This window comes from Schistocerca americana, chromosome 7 (assembly GCF_021461395.2).
Source record: "Schistocerca americana isolate TAMUIC-IGC-003095 chromosome 7, iqSchAmer2.1, whole genome shotgun sequence".
Classification (NCBI taxonomy): Eukaryota; Metazoa; Arthropoda; class Insecta; order Orthoptera; family Acrididae; genus Schistocerca; species Schistocerca americana.
In genome coordinates, this window is record NC_060125.1 from 357,912,921 (window position 1) to 357,927,882 (window position 14,962).

A 14,962-nucleotide genomic window follows, 5' to 3' on the forward strand; every position below is an offset into this window, starting at 1 on the left:
CCACCACGAGTATTTAAAACCTATAAAGAACTCTGATTTGATAAGTGTATTCTAGTGTCTCTTTTGTGTATTTTGAGATGCCGTTTTGTTTTAGGTATCTTTTGTTAGTCTTGTGGCTGCTTTCACTACGTGGCAATGGATTTTGTTTCCCATTTTTTCTAATTTAGTCTCGTAGGTGGTTTCGCTTTTAGAATTTTGAGTGGCTAGTTTTTACTAGATATGTCATTTGTTTTTCAAATATTATTTGTAGAACTATTCTTTTTGTTGTTTCTTTAAGAATTTCTGTTTGTTTTTGTGCTGTTTGAATGGCTTAATATAGAATCGACAGATCGTCTACAAAATGTGAGCAGTCTGTCCCAAAATTTGTTCTTCCTTGCCTGCTTTTCATCTTCCTAACGCAAATTACAACTTTAAATTGGAGTGTGTTTGTCTGCATTCATCATAAATTTTCGATATTTTCGAGTTTCCTGTATGATATAACTGTGTAGGCTTAATGTAAAAAAACTATACTTGATAAAGCAACGTCTCGGCCACAGTTGCTGTGGCCATCTTATGGGTCTACTGGTGTGTTTCAGCTGTGCAGAGTCACTTGTATTTTTTTATTAGTGCTCGCTGAGTCTTACATTACCTCACAATTTCAAAAGAGGGTTGTTGTAATTGGTCTCTTAGGGTGGAAGGGATGGAAACCTTATTGTGATAGGTTACTACTGTGGAGGGAGTTGGGCTCTGCTGCTATTGTTTCTTGCATTGTGAGTCATGATTGGTAGTCACTGGTGTATGAGGCTTCTACCTTTCTCCTTCTGGGCGCAGTCCGCGCAGCGGCAGTTACTCGCCGGTAGCGCCCGCAACTCGTATATTTGGTGTGGCCAGATACAGTCTGAGGACTGGCAGCCAGCATGGGGCAAGCTTGAACCCATCCTCTCTATTCATGTTTATAGGATGTTTTCGTATTTCGATGACTTCTCTCATTTTGCGTTTTACCAAACCCAGGTGTTGGTAAGTACGCAGATTTCGTTAAATTTTATTTCCTTGCCACGGTCTTGCTGGTGTTCGGCCACTGCAGATTTGTTGTGTTGCCCTAGACGAATGTAGCGCTCGCCCTCTCGTATGTGGGTCGCTATTGACCTGCCGGTCTCGCCAATGTATACTTCTCCTCACTGATAAGTCACCGTGTAGACACATGCAGTGTGTAGAGGAACTACCTTGTCCTTTGTGACGCCTAGCACAGATTGGACATTGCAGCTGCTGAAGGAGACAGGCTGGACACCAACCTGGCGAAAACGTTTACTAGTCGGGTCAGTGACATTCTTCACGAAGGCTGAGAGAGTGTGTCCAAAACGTTGATTTCTCGAGCAGAACTTTTTACATCATGACATGGTACCACATTCAGAAAACGTTCATGTCGACTTTCTTACATGAGTTTGTAGTGACCATAACTTTAAAAATTTTCTAATACTTTCAGGGAACCAGTCACCTTCATCTCAGGGTTTCCTCTTATCATAATAGAAATCTATTGGTTTTGTGTTAATTGCCTCAGTTGTTAGTATAACAGATCCAGAAAGTAAAAGAGAATCAGCTAATTTAGTTTAAAGTTATTTGTTTGCTTCACTTGCCACAATGCGGCCCCACGGTAAACACTGTTCTTATAAGCAACTGGAAATCTTCCTGACTACTGTCACACAGCTGAAAGCTGCAGATAATGGATGTGTTGGGGGAATTATTAACAAGAAACCACTTGAGAGTGAGTTGGCAAGTTCAGTCTTTAGTAAGGCTCATTTGAAAGTGTTGTGTTAACAATTTGGACAGGAAAAATATTAGCTGCTAGTGACACACAATGCGCATCAAGAGGGCGACAGAAAATGAGCATCTGGAGGCTGCAGAGGTCAATCTTCTATTGAATGTTTGTATTACACTTCACCAAATCGACATTGTCGACATTCAAGAAATATTCAGCAGAAAACACTAACTTGCACCATTAACACCGAATGAAAAATGGCGCGCCACAGTGATCACAAAGGTTTGCACCATCAAGATCGAAGGCGAACTCCTTCGGACTTACAAACAGTGCAGGACGTTCAGATAGGTACCAACTCTTAAAGAATGCATATCGAATGATATTGGTGTAACAGGGTGATGAGGACTGATGGAATGTGATGGCATGCAACTAACGTGAAACAGTCTGTTGTGGAGCTTATAGTGAAACTGGCTATCATTTAAGGTATAGCTGCAGATAGTGCGATAATACATTTTATAGGCACGAAAAAAATAAACTTCCAGAAACCGAATTTGTTCAGTGGCTCCATTTGTAATTAACTGCAGTATCACACACATATTAAGTCGGTAGAGTTTTTCACAGTAAACGAGTTTAAGAAGGATTTAGTGTTTTTGGCAATCTTCTTGAGAAGTTTTGGCTGGCAGTTTTAGGAAGATTCACTGAGACAGAAACAGACTAGCAGTTAAGCTACACCTGTCGATCTTTCTGCCGAGGATAGTTCACTGTATCTTTTGAAAATATGTAGTCAGATAGAGTTCGATTTCTCGATAGCAAAAATACGAGTCTCCCTATTTTTTTATTAATGTTGCACTTCTTTTCAGGCATTGTAATACATTTAAAATTTTTCAATATAATCTGCAAATTTCTGTGCAAATAAACGTGACGATTATTGAGAACTTAGTTACGTAGATGGGATGCATTATAGTGTAAATGAATACTTCATTTATTCTTTTGAATTTATGAGCATTATAGTATCGAAAACCAGTTTCTTTCTTCCGTTTGGTCATTGTATATTAAGTTGTTTTTAGCGTAATAGAATTTCATCATGTTTGGCACAACGGGTAACTACGAAATTTCATCGTAACACAAGGCAGCAGAGAGTGTCGCAAGATAATGATTCAGAACAGGAAAAACGTATCATTTTGAACAATTAGCACTAGCCAGTAATTTACACGAGATCGCAGGAAATAGCCGCGGATTTGCAATTACCAATCAAGTCAGTTAACACTAACGATACAGAACGAACGATGAGTAATGAAAACATAAATCCTGAAGAAGAGTCTGTAGGCAACTAGTCGCCAGTCTTGGGAAATTTTACAACATCCGATAACAGACACATCATAATAGGGCGTCGCATCGTCTTTTGAGCGAACACAATCCACATCATCTTCAGGGAACAAGAACATAGAAACATGCTGCTCTAACCCGACAATGTTTCTAGAATCAGTCAGATGCTTAAAGAAACATGAGATAAAAAGAGTAAGAAAATCGACAAATCACAGGATGAGAATAGAAATTATAGGAAGAAATAAATTTGAAAATGCAAAATTTACCTTTTGAGATTAGGTAGATTAGGGGATAAATGAAAAATTACCTTCAACTGGCCATTAGCGGATTTGCAACTAGATTATGTAGCCTTGAAACAGAAAAGGAAAACATGAAAACCAACCAGTGGAATGACAAGGTCTAATTGTTAGCTAAAATCAACACTGTAGTTTAAGTGTGATAGTTTCATCAGTGTCTATTGTCGCAATAAAACGTTTCTAAATCGTATTTAATGAACACATTTCGTATTGTTTACCAGTTAGATAGATGCGATCTAGTCCTAAATTTTCCAAGTTGTAAACGTTTAAAAATCTGACCAAACATGCTTGTTACGTAAATTCTCTAAAACCAAAGTGACGCTCATATTTTCGTCGTATAGAGCTACCCGTACTTAACAAATATTCAAACACGCACTGAGAATATACTTGAACGGTTCATTACTTGGTATTACAGAAAAAGAACGATAGTTGCTATAGGTAACTTTTAAACAACAAAAACAGTAACCAAGGAACAGAATAAACATAAAAACGAAAGTTATAACTCCAAGGCGTAGGCAACAACATTATTCAGCGCTCCAAGCGGTGGATTCGAACTTGGCGGTTTACATCATTCCTTTGTTGCCGTGCAGTTACTGAATTCGCGACACAACTGTATCTATGGATGGCGCGAACGGAACTAACGTGTGCAGACACAGCAGTCGACTTGAGTAGTGGTCGCTACAAAAGTAGTTGCTAATTCATTCTTCTGTCATTGTATCTCTAAATCAGTACAAAAACAACAACAAGCGCACAGAAGACCTTTGTGTCATTTTTTGTTTACATTCAGCCTATCTCGCGTCCTTGACAAATTTAAAACATTCTTTAAACTTAATTATTCTTTCGAAACTGACCATGAGTGAGTAATGTGGGAGCTGTTATAGGGTCGTTATTAGAGGGATTTGTTGCCAATCTTGTAGGAAATATTTTCACTGGGAGGGATGCAGAGGGGAGAATGTTGGGAGAACAGAAGAGGCTCTCTCCTGGAACTGCAGAGTATGCAGTAGGAACATTTTGATTGGGGAATAGGAAAGGAAAATCTGTGCCCTTCAGGCACAGTCAGAGGGAGCAAGGAAGGAACTGATAAGGATCAAGGGAGATAGGGGGGAGAAGGGTGGTTGGGAACTGGCAGCTGGTAGGACGATAGGAAGAAAGAGAGCGCGATCTGACAGTTTTATCATCAACACCAAAAACAGGTAGCCGCCACTACCAGACATAAGTGGAGAAAAGCCTCAGGTAGAACGAGGAGCAGAAAATGTGCAACACACTTCAACTGAGCCCAAGAAGCCTAAGAGTGTACAAAGTGTTAGGAAGAAGAAAGTGCTGCTACTAGGTAGTAGCCATGGGCGAGGTGTAGGCCCTCAGTTACAGGAAAGTTTAGGAGCAGCGTACCAGACCATCAGTGTCTTCAAGCCAAATGCAGGGCTAAGTCATGTGATAGAGGACTTAGGTCTTTATGTAAGGACTTTAGAAAAGAGGACCATGTAGTGATGGTGGGTGGGGTGAGAAACAGTTTGGACAGGGATGAGACATATGGCATAGGTGGTGACCTGGACAAGATAGCTTCTCTGACTCATGCCACTGACATACGCTTTGTTGAGCTGTTGCGGCGTCATGATCGGCCACACCTTGATGGAGCTGTGAGTTGAATCAATGTGAGGTTAGGGATGGTTCTGAGGGCAGCCAACTTTGCTCATGTTTCTCTGGTGCCCGTTGGGACTATCAACAGATGAGGTTTCACTAGGCATGGCCTACACCTAAACAGAACTGGGAAGGGAAGATTGGTACAGCTGATTCATGAAAGTATATGGGGTGGATCTCGGGCCACACATGGTCAAATACCTGTTGTCATGGGTAGGAAAAGTAAGTCTTGTTTAGGATGTGTTTGATGTCCTTAGGTTAGTTAGGATCAAGTAGTTCTGAGTTCTAGGGGACTGATGACCTCAGATGTTAAGTCAGATGTTAAGTGGGATTGACGGGAGACATCAAAAGGGTGCAAAAAAGGGCAGCTCGTTTTGTATTATCACGTAATAGGGAAGAGAGTGTGGCAGATATGATACGCGAATTGGGATGGAAGTCATTAAAGCAAAGACGTTTTTCGTCGCGGTGAGATCTATTTACGAAATTTCAGTCACCAACTTTCTCTTCCGAATGCGAAAATATTTTGTTGAGCCCAGCCTACATAGGTAAGAATGATCATCAAAATAAAATAAGAGAAATCAGAGCTCGAACAGAAAGGTTTAGGTGTTCGTTTTTCCCGCGCGCTGTTCGGGAGTGGACTGGTAGGGAGATAGTATGATTGTGGTTCGATGAACCCTCTGCCAAGCACTTAAATGTGAATTGCAGAGTAGTCATGTAGATGTAAGTCCCATAGTGCTCAGAGCCATTTGAACAGTGACAACAGCTTAACAGGAAAATAGCATAACAACTGATATCACGATAAACGAAATTCTTTTACACCTCATGAAAACAAAAAACATTTGGAACTCGCAAAACAGATATAATAACAGAGACAATTACTGACGGGTCAACCTACATCATCCGTAAAACGTACAATACTCACTGATGAATAATGATTATGGTGGCAGAAGATAACTTCCGTAGTACTCACTATGAACTTGATACAAGGTATCACAGGAATCTCGGTAATAAGGACGGGTATCGCCATAATAATGCCAACAATCAAAACAGCACTCAAATTTAAACGAACATCACTCACATTACGGAAAACATTCAAATTTTAGTGGACAGCACTGAAATTTAAATAGTCATCTTGGTAACTCTAATGGCACAATTCAGGCAGATCGAGTCCGCAAAATAAACGACATGACAACAATCATGCATACACGAATCAAAACAGTCAAAACCACCACAGTCATAGTAACAGCATCCTCTCGAAACTGACAAAATTCTGGAAGGAATAGCCCATCGCGGCAAATATAAGTAATCTCAGTTGGATTACCAAATCCACGACATAATCAACGATGAGGAATCAATACAGAACAATGACTTGCCGCTGCTTTAAACTTTGATGTATTGAAAACATCAGGGAGATTCTATTGGACGAGGTGGAGAATAAACAATACTCTGTAATACAACGAATAATAAAAAGTGCAGTAGGCAGCACTATTCTTTCGGCTGTTCCTGTGGTCAGTGATACTGCATTCCACAAATGTATGAAAACAACACATTGTCTGACTTTACCATCACGAAAGATTAAACTAGACGTTGCGATTTCTGGAAAAAGTGTAGACGTCAAGGACATAGCCAAAGGGGAAATGGAGGGCCGCATCCCCCCCCCCCAATCACCAAAACGAAATTACACGCTACATGGTCGCCATATAGTGAAACTGAATGATATTTCGATTTTCAATCGTAGGACGAAGAAGGGATACACGCTTGAGGTCAGTTGTTGTTTTGCTGATGAGTTCAGTTCTTACTTACAGGTTTGCTTTTTATTGCTCTCGTGCTGCGAACTGTTGTAGTTTCTGATTATGGATGCGTTTCTAACGAGAAAGAATAAGAAACCCGATTTTGATCGGTCCCATAGCGTTATGGTAAGTTAAATATATGTATGCACTTCTAAAGAGCCCAATTACCCATCACAGCAGTTTAATGTTAGTACTGGAGTCGTTACTTGGAGACTTCTAGAACTTCGAGGTTGCAATATTTCAATACGTCACAGGGCAGCGGAGCTGTAAACATCGTCACAAATAACATTAAATTAAAATTAGTACATAAAAACCACTTGGATTTACCTGTGTTGCCCAAAAATTGCGTTTATAAAAAAAGTCTACCAAACGGCCATGACTGCATTTCTTTAGGTAACTTGCTTAAAATTCACTCGTTAGTAGCGCAAAAGGCGTAATATTGCCCAATTTGGTCACCTGGGCGGTACCCAGTTACGAAAATCAGTTTCGATACGGATAATGGGGAGGGGTTTGTGGGAAACGGAAGGGTTTCGTTTGTTCACTCGTTTATAAAAGATTTATTCAGGAAGTTGCTTGAATAAGTCTGAGCCTTCTGCATCCTCCTCCACGGTCACTCCCACCCCCCTTCCACGTTATCGTCCAGTATCTATTAACGCTCTTGTAATACTATAATAACTGAAGCTTTTGTAAATGTTCTATACTTATCTTCAAACTGTAATGTTTTTAAGTTGTAGAAACAATGATATAAAATGTGAATTTGTCGTTGCTTTTGTAACAGTACTTATTTTGATGGACTGGGGTGCACTCAGCCTCATGATGCCAATTGAGGAGCTACCTGATTGAGAGGTAGCGCTCCAAGATGTGAACGTCGACGTCAACAACTGCAGGGAATGTGGTGTGCAGACCCATGCCCTCCACACAGCATCCAGTGCTGAGTGACTGAGGATGACACCGTGGTCAATCGACAATCAGGGCTCGATCGCGATCTTCCTGTTCCTTAACAAATAAATTTGGTTGCCACAGTTTTTAAGATGACTTGAAATAATTATTTAAAAAAGTTCTTGATCACTTAAGGAAACTGAAGAATTTTAGTGAAAGGTACATTAATAAAATTTGGTACTGAATTAAGAAATTGGGGTGCCTTGGTGTGCTGACTTTGTTTCAGGTAAGTCGTAAATTGAAATGCAAGATTGTAGTACAATGTCAAAAGAGGTTTGAAGCTACTTAACTTTTATAAGTTATTCAACCTAACGTTAAGATTCTTCTGCTCTGCACTAGTGAACCTCATGCTAGAAGACTGTGCTGTGTTTGTTATCAAAGGGGCAATACATTACATATACATGTATATGGACACACTGTTATTCAGCTACCTTACCTATGAATTTTATGCAACGTGCAACTCATCCAAAAACCACCGGCCACCTGCAAGATTTTCATATTCTATCATTCTCTCGCTCGGCACGCGCAAGCTCTTATTTCTATAGAAAAGAATGAACAGAATATTTCTGTAGAGAATTTAATGTAGTTAATTTTTGTACTGTGGTGCATTTTCGAAGATTTCATAGTTTGTGAGTTACTCAATAAAAACGTATTTGAAGGTTCTTTTGCACTTTTGTAAGTGTTTGTTCTATAATTGTAAAACTACGTTCCCTAGCGAAAACGTATCCCAGTAAAAGATTTAACTACTTTAAATTTCCTACGAAAAGGTCGTGTCCATTTTTTCTGTCGGACTAAAGGTTGGCACTTAGCGAATGAAAGAATACGATATCAAGTGCATGGTATTTGAGGGATTTTGGGTTGCATAAAAGCCGTAGGTAGGGGTAGCTGTATCACCAGCTTTTCTTGCTTAATGTTATGGACCAAACTACACTATTTGCATGAAGGCAATCCAAAAGCAAATTATGCACATAAATTTAAAAAAAGTAAGCAAATGTGTTTTCGGAATAAATTAAAAACATAAGCCTTTTTAAAGCCCTTTATGAGAAATCTGACAGCCTCCATCTTTGACAAAGCCCTGACTAATCCTCAGAGATGTGAAACATCACACCTATTTAGACTTTATGTATCAAGGCTGTAACTTTTTGATGAATTTCTTGATTGTTCCTCTCTTGTCCACAGAAGTAATATTAGATGTAGATTTTCTAAATAAATATAAAGTAGTAAAAATGGAAGTTGAAGGTAAACCTATTTATTTAATATTTCAAGACTAGATTTCGAGACAGGATTAGGAAGTAAATTGTTTATATTTTTTGGCAGATAATGCATCACATTTTTCGGCAGGGTACCTTCATAATGACACATGTTGCCCAGATATATTTTATGATGACACTGATCAGGAAACTGACATACAAAGTTTGATTCAGGAAAAAGAAGACAGAGTAGAGCACTACATTGAAGTAGACAGAAAGGATCTTTTTGACATTTTCTGCACACATTCAGTCGTTTTTATATCTTGTGCAGGGACTGTTAAGGGTTCTCCAGTACAAACTTGATGCTAAGGAGCACAATAAATTTCACATTAGATTATACATCATCCACTCTGCGTCAGTGCAAAAGTGAAAGCAGAAATTTAGTCCACTTTTTTCTGTGGATCTGCAAATAGAGTTACACTGAGATTGTACTAATATTAAGTTATCATTCACTGATGTGTTATTTGTAGAAAACTATGCATATTATAAGACTGCTTGCACTATCTTTGTCTTAAGATCCGAATTTTAAAAATATGATAAAACTTTAAACTTATTACTATGCATACATACAGCCAAGGAATTATGGGACAATCACATGCATGTTTGGCACACTATTAAAAGAACTGTTACATACAGTGAAGATCACTAAGATATGAAATTACCAAAACAGAATGAGAAGCAATAATATGTGGGCACAGAAATATACCAGCTACGTTTTCATCATTACTTATCTTACAGAAACAATGTACTTATGGGCATTCGCCTGTAGAGGAATAGTGACTAACAAATACTTTAATAATGTTGATTTTTTTACTTTTCAGCTTTGTTCTTTTGCCACACCATAGTTTATGAATTTTTTGCTTATATTTCTACTAGCATGTGTGACATTTTATACAGATTATTTTCTTGTATCTACTGATGATCTAATGTAATAACATGCATTACTTTAGTGTAAGGAATTTTCAGGTTGAATTTGTCTCTTGCACTGAAGTCATTTCTTGGATTTCTTTGTAGTGCATATTATGTGTACAAATTGTTACTATAGGAAGAAGTGCCATTAGTACAGCAATTATATTAAGTGTAGTATTGTGTTGAGCTCTAGTAAGTCATGAAAGATGTGTGTGGGGGAAGCAAAAAGATAAAGGCGAGGAAAAAGGTGAAAGAAAAAATTGGTGTGCTCCCTGCCGCCGTTGGATAAGCAGCTGCAGCAGCAAGTCGTATACCCCTAGCTTACTTATTTGTTACATAGTTTAATTCTTAATTTCTTTGCATGCTTTTGGGTACTTGCATTGTTTCATTCATAAATTTCGGGCGTATTATAGTATTTGAGAGTTGTAGCATCGCTCTTTAGTGTTTGCTTTGTAGATTCTTACTTAAATTGCGTGTGAGTTTCGTATAGGAGGTGTAATTTCGAGTTTTAGTTACTGTAATCTTAAATTGGGGCGGATTGTAGCACAGTCGTTAGGCATTTGTACAGGTTAGTTAATACATTCTTTGCCTGTTTGTCTTGCGTTATCTAGGCACAGACTCGTGTTTCAGTAACTGCTGTTCAACATCGATTAGAATGGACAGGGACTGTGATTGCTGTGTTCGGATGAGGGCTCAGTTGGCATCCCTTCGCTCATAGCTGCAAGCGGCGCTGACTTTGGTCACGCAGCTTGAAGCTGTTGCCGATGGGCACCACTGTGGGGAGCTGGACTTGGGTATCACGGGGATGTCAACCTCGTCCCGTCCGTCCCCAGATCGGTCTGCCACTGTGGTTGCCCCGGTTACTGCCCGCAGTGGGGCTGAGCCCTCGCCTGTGGTTGATTGGGAGGTCGTTCCAAGGCGTGGCAGGCAGCGAAAGACGTCCCCGGAGGCTGATCAGAAAGCCTCCCCGGTGCGTCTGACAAACAGGTTTCAGGCACTGTCTCTGGCTGAGCCAGTTGCAGCTGCCTGCCCTGTTTCAGAGGATGATTCTCAGCCTTCAAGGTCCGGGCAATCACAGAGTGTGGGCTTATTGGTAGTTGGGAGCTCCAATGATAGGCGCGTAATGGGGCCCCCGTAGGGATATGGCGGCTAAGGAGGGGAAGAAATCCAGTGTGCATTCCGGGTGGAGTCATTCCTGATGTGGAAAGGGTCCTTCCGGATGCCATGAAGAGCACAGGGTGCAGCCAGCTGCAGGTGGTGGCACATGTCGGCACTAATAACGTGTGTCGCTTTGGATCTGAGGAAATTCTCTCTGGATTCCAGCGGCTATCTGATTTGGTGAAGGCTGCCGGTCTTGCTTACGAGATGAAGGCAGACATCACCATTTGCAGCATCATTGACAGAACCGACTGCGGGCCTTTGGTGCAGAGCCGGGTGGAGGGTCTGAATCAGAGACTCGGGCAGTTTTGCGACCGTGTCGGCTGCAGATTCCTTGACTTGCGCCATAGGGTGGTGGGGTTTCGGGTTCCGCTGAATAGGTCAGGAGTTCACTACACTCAGTTGGCGGCTACATGGGTAGCGGAGGCTGTGTGGCGTGGACTGGGCGGTTTTTTAGGTTAGAAGGCCCCGGGAAAGTACGGGGTGGGCTGCAATCTCAAAGCGTGCATGGCAAATACAGGACGTGCTTGGATCAAGGAACAGTCGGAATAGTAGTTGCAAATTGTTGTAGTTGTGCTGGGAAAGTCCCTGAGCTTCAAGCGCTAATAGAAAGCACAGAAGCTGAAATCGTTATAGGTACAGAAAATTGGCTAAAGCCTGAAATAAGTTCTGCAGAAATTTTTACGAAGTCTCAGACGGTGTTCAGGAAAGATAGATTAGGCAGAATTGGTGGTGGAGAGTTTGTGTATGCCAGTAGTGGTTTATCTTGTAGTGAAGTCGAATTGGTATGGGTGGAGGTTATACTTAACAGCCGAACTAAGTTAATAATTGGCTCCTTCTACCGACCCCCAGACTCCGATGATATAGTTGCTGAATAGTTCAGAGAAAATTTGAGTCTCGTAACAAATAAATACCCAACTCATACGGTTATAGTTGGTGGGGACTTCAACCTTCCCTCGATATGTTGGCAAAAATACTTGTTCAAAACCGATGGTAGGCAGAAAACATCTTCCGAGATTGTCCTAAATGCTTTCTCCGAAAATCATTTCGAGCAGTTAGTCCACGAACCCATGCGAATTGTAAATCGTTGCAAAAACACACTTGACCTCTTAGCCACAAACAATCCAGAGCTGATAGAGAGCATCATGACTGATACAGGGATTAGCGATCACAAGGTCGTTGTAGCTAGGCTCAATACCGTTTCTTCCAAATCCACCAGAAACAAACGCAAAATAATTTTATTTAAAAAAGCGGATAAAGTGTCACTAGAAGCTTTCCTAAGAGACAATCTCCATTCCTTCCGAACTGACTATGCAAATGTAGACGAGATGTGGCACAAATTCAAAGATATAGTAGCAACAGCAATTGAGAGATTCATTCCTCATAAATTGGTAAGAGATGGAACTGATCCCCCATGGTACACAAAACAGGTCCGAACGCTGTTCCAGAGGCAACGGAAAAAGCATGCGAAGTTCAGAAGAACGCGAAATCCCGAAGATTGGCTAAAATTTACAGACGCGCGAAATTTGGCACGGACGTCAATGCGAGATGCCTTTAATAGGTTCCACAACGAAACATTGTCTCGAAATTTGATAGAAAATCCGAAGAAATTCTGGTCGTATGTAAAGTACACAAGCGGCAAGACGCAGTCAATACCTTCGCTGCGCAGTGCCGATGGTACTGTTACCAACGACTGTGCCGCTAAAGAGGAGTTATTGAACGCAGTTTTCCGAAATTCCTTCACCAGGGAAGAGGAATGGAATATTCCAGAATTTGAAACACGAACAGCTGCTAGCATGAGTTTCTTAGAAGTAGATACCTTAGGGGCTGCGAAGCAACTCAAATCGCTTGATACGGGCAAGTCTTCAGGGCCAGATTGTATACCGATTAGGTTCCTTTCAGATTACGCTGATACAATAGCTCCCTACTTAGCAATCAGATACAACCGCTCGCTCACCGATAGATCTGTACCTACAGATTGGAAAATTGCGCAGGTCGCACCAGTGTTTAAGAAGGGTATTAGGAGTAATCCATCGAACTACAGACCTATATGATTGACGTCGGTTTGCAGTAGGGTTTTGGAGCATATACTGTATTCAAACATTATGAATCACCTCGAAGGGAACGATCTATTGATACGTAATTAGCATAGTTTCAGAAAACATCGTTCTTGTGCAACGCAGCTAGCTCTTTATTCGCACAAAGTAATGGCCGCTATCGGCAGGGGATCTCAAGTTGATTCCGTATTTCTAGATTTCCGGAAAGCTTTTGACACCGTTCATCACATGCGACTTCTAATCAAGCTGCGGGCCTATGGGATATCGTCTCAGTTGTGTGACTGCATTCGTGATTTTCTGTCAGCAAGGTCGCAGTTCGTAGTAATAGACGGCAAATCATCGAGTAAAACTGAAGTGAGATCAGGTGTTCCCCAGGGAAGCGTCCTGGGACCTCTGCTGTTCCTGATCTATATAAATGACCTGGGTGATAATCTGATCAGTTCTCTTAGGTTGTTCACAGATGATGCTGTAATTTACCGTCTAGTAAGGTCATCCGAAGACCAGCATCAGTTGCAAACCGATTTAGAAAAGATTGCTCTATGGTGTGGCAGGTGGCAGTTGACGCTAAATAACGAAAAGTGTGAGGTGATCCACATGAGTTCCAAAAGAAATCCGTTGGAATTCGATTACTCGATAAATAGTACAATTCTCAAGACTGTCAATTGAACTAAGTACCTGGGTGTTAAAATTACGATCAACTTCAGTTGGAAAGACAACATAGATAATATTGTGGGGAAGGCGAGCCAAAGGTTGCGTTTCATTGGCAGGACACTTAGAAGATGCAACAAATCCATTAAAGAGACAACTTACACTACACTCGCTCGTCCTCTGTTAGAATATTGCTGCGCGGTGTGGGATCCTTACCAGGTGGGATTGACGGAGGACATCGAAAGGGTGCAAAAAAGGGCAGCTCGTTTTGTATTATCACGTAATAGGAGAGAGAGTGTGGCAGACACGATACGCGAATTGGGATGGAAGTCATTAAAGCAAAGACGTTTTTCGTCGCGGCGAGATCTATTTACGAAATTTCAGCCACCAACTTTCTCTTCCGAATGCGAAAATATTTTGTTGTGCCCGACCTGCATAGGTAGGAATGATCATCAAAGTAAAATAAGAGAAATCAGAGCTCGAACAGAAAGGTTTAGGTGTTCGTTTTTCCCGCGTGCTGTTCGGGAGTGGACTGGTAGAGAGATAGTATAATTGTGGTTCGATGAACCCTCTGCCAAGCACTTAAATGTGAATTGCAGAGTAGTCGTGTAGATGCAGATGTAGATGTAGAAAGAGAAAAGTTTTAACGAGTACAATGTACACTCCTGGAAATTGAAATAAGAACACCGTGAATTCATTGTCCCAGGAAGAGGAAACTTTATTGACACATTCCTGGGGTCAGATACATCACATGATCACACTGACAGAACCACAGGCACATAGACACAGGCAACAGAGCATGCAAAATGTCGGCACTAGTACAGTGTATATCCACCTTTCGCAGCAATGCAGGCTGCTATTCTCCCATGGAGACGATCGTAGAGATGCTGGATGTAGTACTGTGGAACGGCTTGCCATGCCATTTCCACCTGGCGCCTCAGTTGGACCAGCGTTCGTGCTGGACGTGCAGACCGCGTGAGACGACGCTTCATCCAGTCCCAAAAATGCTCAATGGGGGACAGATCCGGAGATCTTGCTGGCCAGGGTAGTTGACTTACACCTTCTAGAGCACGTTGGGTGGCACGGGATACATGCGGACGTGCATTGTCCTGTTGTAACAGCAAGTTCCCTTGCCGGTCTAGGAATGGTAGAACGATGGGTTCGATGACGGTTTGGATGTACCATGCACTATTCAGTGTCCCCTCGACGATCACCA